Source organism: Abramis brama (assembly GCF_963993115.1).
Source record: "Abramis brama genome assembly, chromosome: 18".
In the NCBI taxonomy this organism is placed as follows: domain Eukaryota; kingdom Metazoa; phylum Chordata; class Actinopteri; order Cypriniformes; family Leuciscidae; genus Abramis; species Abramis brama.
In genome coordinates, this window is record NC_139980.1 from 23,386,981 (window position 1) to 23,397,559 (window position 10,579).

Below are 10,579 nucleotides of genomic sequence, written 5' to 3' on the forward strand. Positions count from 1 at the left end.
ACTAATTCATATTTAATTTCTTTAAAAAAATAGTTGATTTCTAAAAAACAGAAAAAAGTCGGCACACCAAAGCTCCAAAATATGCAACAAAAAATTAATTGTGGACCCAATACGTCAGTCACTGACGTTAACGTCAAACGTGACTGACTGATAGGGAACTGTACTGAATAAATTAGGTATTTAAACCCTACTTGCGCTTTAAAAATGGGGGAGGAGACCGAAAGAAACTCTAGGTTTACTGAAGAAAACCTGCTTCTGACCAAGTTAAGTTTAAATGGTACCATGGTAACTGACTCTGAGTTACTTCTCTTTCAGAAATGGGTTTGACTTACCCTGCTTTCTTGGGTTTGGCATGCCTCCCATTCTAAAATGGAAAACCCAGACTTTCCGTCATTTCAGGGTTAACATACTCAGAGTTTTCACTAAACCTCCTTTCAAAAACGGGCCAGAAACGGGTGGCTGATGTCAGGGTTTGTTTTTGTCCAGTTTTTTTGTATCGCCTTTTATTAGTCACTAAAGATCTTTTTGAGCTTTCTTGGCTGTTCTGCCATACACACATTTTATAGACACACACCCACACAATATATATATATATATATATATATATATATATATATATATATATATATATATATATATATATATAGTACATATTTCATGTACAATATCACTAGTAGTAAAAACAATTTATTTTTATTTTTTTGGTTAATCTTTCTCTGTAGGTTGTTTTGCTGAACCTCTGTGTATTTGACTTTACATTGCTGTAATGTTTGCTCAGGGTAAAGACGCCTTGAACTCAGTTTGGGCATTCAGATTAACTGGCAATGTCTCCACAACAGCAAGTCTATGAGACCTCAAAAAAATTATGAACACAAAACTAAATAATTCATTGAAAACCAACATTAAGAACATATATTTTAAGCTTTGATTTATAAATGGAGAGTGATGGCACCGATCGGATCGATACCGGAAGGCTATTCCAGAGTTTAAGGCCTGCTATCGCAAAAGCTTGGTCTCCTCAATGTTTTAGCCTAGATCTACGGACAGAGAGCAATCCAAGGTTGCCAGACCTAAATGACCTAGATGGGTTATGAGAACGTAATATATCAGATAGATAGGCTGGTGCTAAGCCGTGTAATGATTGAAAAACAAAAACTAAAATTTTAAATTCAATTCTCAATTTGACCGGTAGCCAGTGCAGAGAAGTTAAAATTGGAGAAATGGAATCGAATTTTCGACTAACAGTCAACAGCCTGGCCACAGCATTTTTAACCATTTGTAGACGCTTGATAGATGAGTGGTTAACTCCATAATAAAGTGAATTGCAGTAATCAAGGCGTGAAGTGATTAACTTTAATGAATCAAAGTTCTTTAGAGAAAGAAAGGTTTTAACTTTTGCGAGATGCCGTAGATGAAAGAAACATGATTTAACAACAGAATTAATTTGTTTATCAAACTTAAGAGCTGAGTCAAACAAAACACCTAGATTTTTGCACATGGAGTAACATGGGAACTTTAGTCTCCAAGGTCCAGATCATCGAAGTCTTGAAAATCACTTGGTCCAAACAATACTACTTCGGTTTTGTTCTCATTTAAGGCCAAAACAATTGTGTGTAAGCCATGATTTAACTTCCTGTAAACGCGCTAGCAAGACCACTATAGAATTAAAATCATTGTGCTTAAATGGGATGTACAATTGAGTGTCATCAGCATATAAGTGAAATGATACTCTATATTTGAAAAAGATAGAACCCAATGGCAGTAAGTATAAAGAAAACAGTGTTGGAGCAAGAATAGATCCCTGCGGAACACCATAGGTAAGATCATTAATTGCATTAATTTCTCTGGGTGCCACATTTTCCGGTGTCATCATACATCTGCATCTCTAGAGTCTGCATCTACAGAATTTCTAGAGTTAAGTTTCTAAATTGCCAGTGCAAGTGCAGTTCTATTGCATTTTCTAGGGAATCTCTAGACAAAATAAGAATCAATAAAATTGATTTAAACTGTTTAATGTCACTTTAAACATTTTGTGTAAGTTTCAGAAAAGATTGTGATATTATCTGCTGCAAGACAGATTTGTTTAAAATTATTTGATCTCTGTGATCTCAACATAACCCAAAACACCTTTTGCTATTTTAGGGAATCTTAATTGGGCAGAAGGAGTTGAAGCAGGATGTGGGCTTTCTTTGCCATTTGAGGTTGGCCCTTTTTTGTATAGACTATTTAAAATATGCTTTTAAAATAGTTCCTAATATCTTTTCTCCAAGAGTTTGGGGTTCCAAGCAGCTCTTTTTGCAGAGCGTCTGAAATGCTGTTTCGGTTGCTGTGAAATGTCTGAGCAAAGTCTGTCGTCAAAGTGGTTTAGTATAATTACCTCCCAGAACTGTCTTACACGACTGCGTTCCCAAACAACAGGCATCTGCCTCTGAAAGCAAGATAATGCATTATTGTGTTTAGTATTTAAATGCATTAAAGTAATTTATACAAAAAATTGATACTGTAAAGAAAGACTGCTTTATTCGCTAATTTATTATTATTCCAATTTTGCGCATAAGTTAAATTTGCAACTTTGGATGGAAACATAGCTAGTGTCTAATTTGGACCACCGCCCAACAGCCAGGAGGCTACCAACACAAGATGCCCACGTACCAACCAGAGGACACTGAAAAAATTCTCCTGTGCTTTGAACAAATGACCATCACCTGGTGGTTCTATATCTATAATCAAACAATGTCATGTTACAGACAGTACAGTAGATTAGAGTCAAACCACTATACTGTCCTAACACAAATACTGTCCTGTACTTACTTGAGCCCAGGCGAAAGCCGGGTTACAAACTCTGCCAGATGATAATCTGTGCAAAGGTGGAATCAATGGGTCAAGAAAATCATGCATACAGTGGTGCTGGGTAGTCATTAACTGTATAATAATAGTCACTTAAACCTTGTTTGCCAAACTTAAAGAGTCAGAGGGAAACTACTTTGGGGAAAAACTGTTATGAGAAAGGCACACTGTATGTTAATGGCGGAGACAAAAAACAGCTGGTTGTGAATTTTTTTTAATCATCCTACAGTATTACAGTTACATCTAGAAACTGTTCCATGGTCAGGTCACTTGGCTCACCATAACACATACCAGGGAAAGACCTGCCATAGATGCTTCAGAGCGCCCTGCTCCTCCAGGTATTGTTGCCGTGTGGTTTGTGTCTGTAAGCTTATAGTTTTCCGTTTTGAATCTCTATTTACTATCATTCCTTCTTGTTTATATCGCTAAACATATCATACTCCTCAACCAGATATCTGATATTATCTAATTTTGTCTGTCACATTGATCTGACTTCGCTAGCTTTAATCTAAATCACTATCGCTCGCAAAACGTGCTAGCCTTCCGCTAGCCTGTTAATCTGCCATCAGTGTTTTCTGTCTTTTCGAGTCCATCAAACAACTGTGGTGAGTCGGATCAGTCAACAAAAACGGTGAGTCATGTCTTCTCCTATTATTATCACTTGCACTTCATGTCACATGTATAATATAGCTTTCTCTGTCAGCCCAGAGGACTTTACATGTGATAAATGCAGAGAGATAGTCAGGCTGACGGAGAAGATTTCAGAAGGAGACACGCATCCAAACTTTAATCGAGGATAGTAAGAATGCAAGGGCTTTAGAAACTACTTTGGATGCAGCTAGCTTAGTGAACTCTGTACATTGTTCGGTTCCGGCTGTAGAGCCCGTGCAGCAGGGCAACTGGGTGACCGTGAGACGCTGTAGTCGCGGGACAAACACCGCTCTTCCGTTCCGTAACATTAAACAGGTTCTCCCCACTCCTGTTGAATGTGCCCTAGTTATTGATGATTCCATTACATGGAACGTGAAAATAGAGACACCAGCAACCATAGTCACATGTTTGCCGGGAGCCAGAGCACCTGACATCAAAGCAAATTTAAAAGTGCTGGCTAATGCTAATCGTAAATTCTCTAAGATTATTATTCCCGTCTGCACTAATGATGTTCATACTTGCGAGTTCACACACCTCTTTAATGTTAATTTTAGTGATCTCCGACTGGCAAAGTCGAACATCATTAGGGCATGGATGATTCAGTTCAGGATGATTAAGTCTTGGGTAATTCACATGGCATGAAGTTCAAGGATTCACATGGAGCAGATTCACACGTTGTAAATGGACAGGTGTTAACAGATGGACAGGATGAATTGGATGAACAAGATGGTCTTAAGTCACTACAAACAATACAATAAAGGAAATCAAATTCATATAATTCATCAATAAACATAACATATATATACTCAATCCAAACAATTCAAATAAACAAATTCAAACAATACAATTGGCAAACAAACGTACTTAACGCATCCTAAGGAAAGGACTCAAAGGACATGGTTGGGTGTCCTTTCAAACACCCACACCTCACCAATACAAAAGAAACAAAGGAAGGAAGTGAGGCCTACTTATAGACCTTAACCAGGGGGTGTATGGGTAATGTAGTGTACTAGATTTAGTAGTGTAGTTTACTTGGAATTGTGGGATATGTAGTACATATATATATATATATGGGGGGGGGATAAAGAAGTAAAATTAATAATTAATTCCATTTTTGACGGAGCTGCTGACCTGGTAAATAACATCGGATAAAGGAGGTCCAAAACTGGTCAACGAGGACCTGGCTGTGGCGCCAAGATCTGTGGCCAAGGAGCTTAGTGTTGGCATAAATCACCTGAGGTAGAGAAGAATCTCGCCGCCCCATGAGGAGGAGATTTGGAGTGATGGGGTCGAGGTCTGAAATGTTTGAAGAGGCGTAACCAAGTGGCTTCGAATTTAACAAAACGGTCCGTAGGACTTCCTCTGATACAGTTTGACTGCCAAGTACCACCCGCAAAGCTGTTTTAACCGAACTGACCTCTCTTTCCCATGACCCCCCAAAAATGAGGAGCTTGTGGTGGATTAAACTCCACAGAAATTACTTCCTTGATCACAAAGAATCTCATACGGACAACCTCTCCTGGAAATGAAGCGGCGTAGGGCCATTAGAAAGCTGTCCACATCTAAACTGCTCAACAAATCAAGATGCAGACATCGAGTGGTCTGACACTTAAGTCAAGTCAAGTCAAGTCATCTTCATTTATATAGCGCCTTTAACAATGTAGATTGTTTCAAAGCAGCTTTACAGAGATAAACGTATAATTTAAGTAAATAGAGATTGTTTTGGCTTTATAGTGGTTCTTTAATAAAGTTATTTTCCAGCTAAAGTTAGTTTTGATTGATTCGCTTCCGTCGCAATGATCATTTGTTATTAAATTAGGGGCCGCTAAGACGACACCATTCTCTCTACACAGACTTTAAACGTGAACCTGTGATAAACGCTGATGGCGTTCACATGCGCATTAAGAATTGGTTCTATAGTTATGTGCGTAGGTTTGTAATTCCCTACAAACCAAGCCTAAAAAAAGTACTGGTCTTTTCTTATAAATTTTGATACAGAATTTTATTTTATTTTGTCACTTTGGAGTAGGTACGCGAAACGAATTTTCCCGACAACGCTTTATCTTTAGAGTGGTAAAGGGATCCTCCATAGGGAGAAATTAGTTGGCACTTCAGCACTGCGTTGCCCTCGGGTCCAGGCGAAGGTCCTTCGTCAGATCTGGATACGGCCTGGATCCGGCAGGCTGCGGGAAAACCTCGGGATAAACAAAGACACTAAAATTAGCGTAGATGCCATTCTTCTTATGATGTAACGAGTACATCAGGATTTATGGGAAGTGTTCCCGGTTCCAGCTGACCTAATATATGCAGCCTAACATTGAATTATAGAAGTCTATAATGTATTATGTGAATGCTAGGCCAAAGAGATGTGTCTTTAATCTAGCTTTGAACTGACAGAGTGTGTCTGCTTCCCGGACAATGTTAGGAAGACTCTTCCAAAGTTTTGGTGCTAAATAGGAAAAGGATCTACCGCCAGCAGTCGATTTTGATATTCTAGGTATTATTAACTGGCCGAAATTTATGCGATGTTTAATAGGCAGCCAATGTAGTGTTGACAGAACCGGGCTAATATGGTCATACTTCCTGGTTCTGGTAAGAACTTGAGCTGCTGCGTTTTGAACTAGCTGTAGTTTTTTTATTAAACGTGCAGGGCAACCACCCAGTAGAGCATTACAATAATCTAGCCTTGAGGTCATGAACGCATTAACTAATTGTTCTGCATTTGTCAATGAGAGCATATGGCGTAATTTAGATATATTTTTAAGATGGAAAAATGTGGTTTTACAGTTACTAGACACGTGACTTTCAAATGAAAGATTGGTATCAAAGAGCACACCCAGGTTCCTAACCGACGACGAAGACTTAACAGAGCAGCCATCAAGTGTTAGACAGTATTCTAGGTTATTACGTGTGGAAGTTTTTGTCCAATAATTAGAATCTCTGTTTTTTCAGAATTTAGAAGTAGGAAATTACTAGTCATCCAATTTTTTATATCAGCTATGCATTCCGTTAGTTTTGAGAATTGGTAAGTTTCGTTAGGTTTTGAAGAAATATACAGCTGAGTATCCTCAGCATAACAGTGAAAGCTAATTCCATGTTTCCTAATGATATCTCCTAAGGGTAGCATGAACAGAGTGAACAGCAAGCCTAGTACTGAGCCTTGTGGTACGCCATACTGAACGATGATAAGACATCTCTTTATTTACTTCTACAAACTGATAACGGTCAGATAAGTATGATTTAAACCATGCTAGTGCAATTCCACTAATGCCAATATAGTTTTCTAGTCTATTTAAAAGAATGTTGTGATCAATGGTGTCAAATGCAGCACTAAGATCAAGTAACACTAATAGAGGGATACAACCATGATCGGATGATAAGAGCAAATCATTTGTGACTCTAACAAGAGCTGTCTCGGTACTATAGTACAGTGTAAATCCGGACTGAAAATCCTCGCAGATATCATTTCTTTCAAGAAAGGAACACAGTTGTGAGGAAACCGCCTTTTCTAGTATCTTTGACAGAAAGGGTAGATTCGAGATCGGCCTGTAATTGACAAATTCTGTAGGATCAAGTTGCGGTTTTTTAACAAGCGGTTTAATCATAGCCAGCTTAAAGGTTTTTGCCAGCTTAAAGAGTTTGCAAAATTCTTCCTCTCCTATAGCAATAAATGAATCAAATTTTTCCTCAGGGAGACTACAATGCACTGCGGCTGCCTGATGCGATACTGTAGTAGACGGTTGCATAGTTATAATTTTGTCCCTGATATTATCAATCTTATAAGTGAAGAAGTTCATAAAGTCATTACTGCTGTGCTGCTTGGAAATTTCTGGGTTTGAAGCTTTCTTTTTCGTTAGTTTAGCCACTGTTTCAAATAAATACCTAGAATTATGTTTATTTTCTTCTAATAGGGTTGAAAAATAAGCAGATCTAGCAGCTTTTAAAGCCTCTCTGTACGTATTCGAGCTCTCTCTCCATGAAATCCGAAATACCTCTAGTTTTGTTTTCTTCCAGTTGCGCTCCATTTTTCTGGCTGCTCTCTTAAGGGCCCGAGTGTGCTCGTTGTACCACGGCGTTGGACTAATTTCTTTAATCTTCTTTAAGCGCAATGGAGCAACTGTGTCTAAAGTGCTGGAAAAGAGAGAGTTAAAAGAGATGATGAAACTGATTAGGAAGATTATTGATAAAGCAATCTTTAGTGGCAGAAGTGATAGGTCTAACATATTTATAACACGGAGTCGGCTTTGCAGCCTTGGCTAAATGTAATTTACACGAGACTAGATAATGATCTGAGATGTCATCGCTCTGCTGCAGAATTTCAACGGCATCAACATCTATTCCATGTGATAATATTAGATCTAGACTATGATTACGACAATGAGTAGGTCCTGACACATGTTGTCTAACTCCAATAGAGTTTAAAATGTCTTTAAATGCCAATCCCAATGCATCTTTTTCATTATCTATGTATATATTAAAATCACCAACAATTAGTACTTTATCTGCAGTCAATATTAATTCTGATAGAAAGTCCGCAAATTCTTTGATAAAATCTTTATGGTGCCCTGGTGGCCTGTATACAGTAGCCAGCACAAACATGATTTATCGTTTACACTATATATTTTTACATTAAGCACCAGCCCTTCAAAAGAAGTATATTTAAAACTAGATTTCTTAGTGGTTTTGAAAATATTACTATAAATTACAGCAACACCTCCCCCTTTGCCTTTCAGACAAGGTTCAGGTTTATAACAGTAATCTTGTGGGGTGGACTCATTTAAAGTGGACTTAGGGAACACCGGACCGAACTCAGGGCAGCGGAGAGGAAATGGCACAAATCAAAAGACGCATCTGACCTGAGTACGTATCTATCTCTCCTCTCTTCCTTTTCTGTTGATGTTCATGCTGCAAAATCTTCATACTTCCACAACAAGATCAACAACTCCTCCAACACACGATTACTCTTCAAGACATTCAACTCTCTCCTCTGTCCACCTCCACCACCACCCGCCTCCTCCTTAACTGCTGACGATTTTGCGAACTTCTTCACCCACAAAACAACAACTATCAGCAGTCAGTTCTCAGCCCCACACACACAGGAACCCAGACCGACCCCTTCCACAGCCAACATCCCTCTGTCCTCCTTTTCTCCACTAACCGAGGAAGAAGTATCTACACTTCTCCTCTCCAGTCACCCTACCACCTGCCCTCTAGACCCCATCCCCTCACACCTTCTACAAGCCATCTCTCCCACACTTCTTCCAGCACTCACACACATCATCAACTCTTCCCTCCATACTGGCATTTTCCCTACAGCATTCAAGCAAGCTCGGGTTACTCCACTGCTTAAAAAACCAACGCTAAACACATCATTTGTAGAACATTACAGACCTATCTCTCTCCTACCATTCATTGCGAAGACACTTGAAAGAGCTGTTTTCAACCAAGTAACATCCTTTCTGTCTCTCAACAACCAGCTGGATGTCAACCAATCCGGCTTCAAGAAAGGGCATTCTACTGAGACTGCATTACTGTCTGTCACAGAAGCCCTACGGATCGCAAAAGCTGCCTCCAAATCTTCAGTACTCATCCTCCTGGATCTGTCTGCTGCCTTCGACACTGTGAATCATCAGATCCTTATGTCCAGCCTCTCATCACTGGGCATCACAGGAACTTCACTCCACTGGTTTGAGTCCTATCTCACAGGTAGGTCCTTCAAGGTCGCATGGAGAGGCGAGGTATCCAGAGCACATCAACTGACCACAGGGGTTCCCCAGGGTTCAGTTCTTGGTCCCCTCCTCTTCTCCATCTACACCACATCACTGGGACACATCATACAAGCACACGGCTTCTCCTACCACTGCTATGCTGATGACACACAGCTCTTCCTCTCGTTCCAACCAGATGACCCCACAGTAGCTGCACGGATCTCAAGCTGCCTGGCGGACATCTCGACGTGGATGAAGGAACATCACCTGCAGCTCAACTTGGCAAAGACTGAGCTTCTCGTCCTCCCTGCCAATCCGTCTCTACAGCACGACTTCACCATCCAGCTAGAGTCATCATCAATCACCCCATCAAGGTCGGTGAGAAATCTTGGAGTAACGTTTGATGACCGGCTGACCTTCACAGATCACATTTCAAAGACAGCTCGATCATGCAGGTTTGCACTGCACAACATCAGGAAGATCAGGCCTTTCCTAACTGAGCATGCAACACAACTTCTCGTCCAGGCCCTGGTCATTTCTAGGCTTGACTACTGTAATGCTCTTCTGGCTGGACTTCCAGCATGTGCAACTAAACCCCTACAGATGATCCAAAATGCTGCAGCTCGTCTTGTCTTCAACGAGCCAAAGAGGGCCCACGTCACTCCTCTGTTCATCTCACTGCACTGGCTACCTCTCACTGCTCGCATCAAGTTCAAGGCATTGACGCTTGCTTACAGATCTATCACAGGCTCAGCTCCCTCCTACTTTCACTCACTCCTACGAGTCTACATCCCTACCAGAAGCCTACGATCAGCCAACGAGCGACATCTCGTGGTTCCATCCCAGAAAGCCACAAAATCACTTTCCAGAACATTCTCATTCACAGTTCCATGCTGGTGGAACGCTCTCCCCACCCTCATCCGGAATGCAGAATCCCTGACAACCTTCAAAAAACATCTGAAAACCCATCTCTTCCGTGAGCACTTATCCACATAAAAAAATAAAAAAAAAAAACCCTCCCCTTTCCCTCTTAACCTCACTTATCGGGCTTATGCTACTCTGAATAATGCCTGAACTTTGTATCTTGAGCACTTCTTGCGCTGCTTTTTGTTTTTGCCTCTTCATGATGACTCGCTTAATCTAGTCCTACTTTGTAAGTCGCTTTGGATAAAAGCGTCTGCTAAATGACTAAATGTAAATGTAAATGTAAATGTAAAGTAATGTAATCATTTGGTTTTAGCCAGGTTTCTGTCAAACACAGCACATCTAGGTTATTATCTGAAATCATATCATTAACAATGAGTGTTTTTGGAGTAAGGGATCGAATATTCAGCAACCCAAGCTTTAGCATTTGCTCATCTGTATTATAGCTG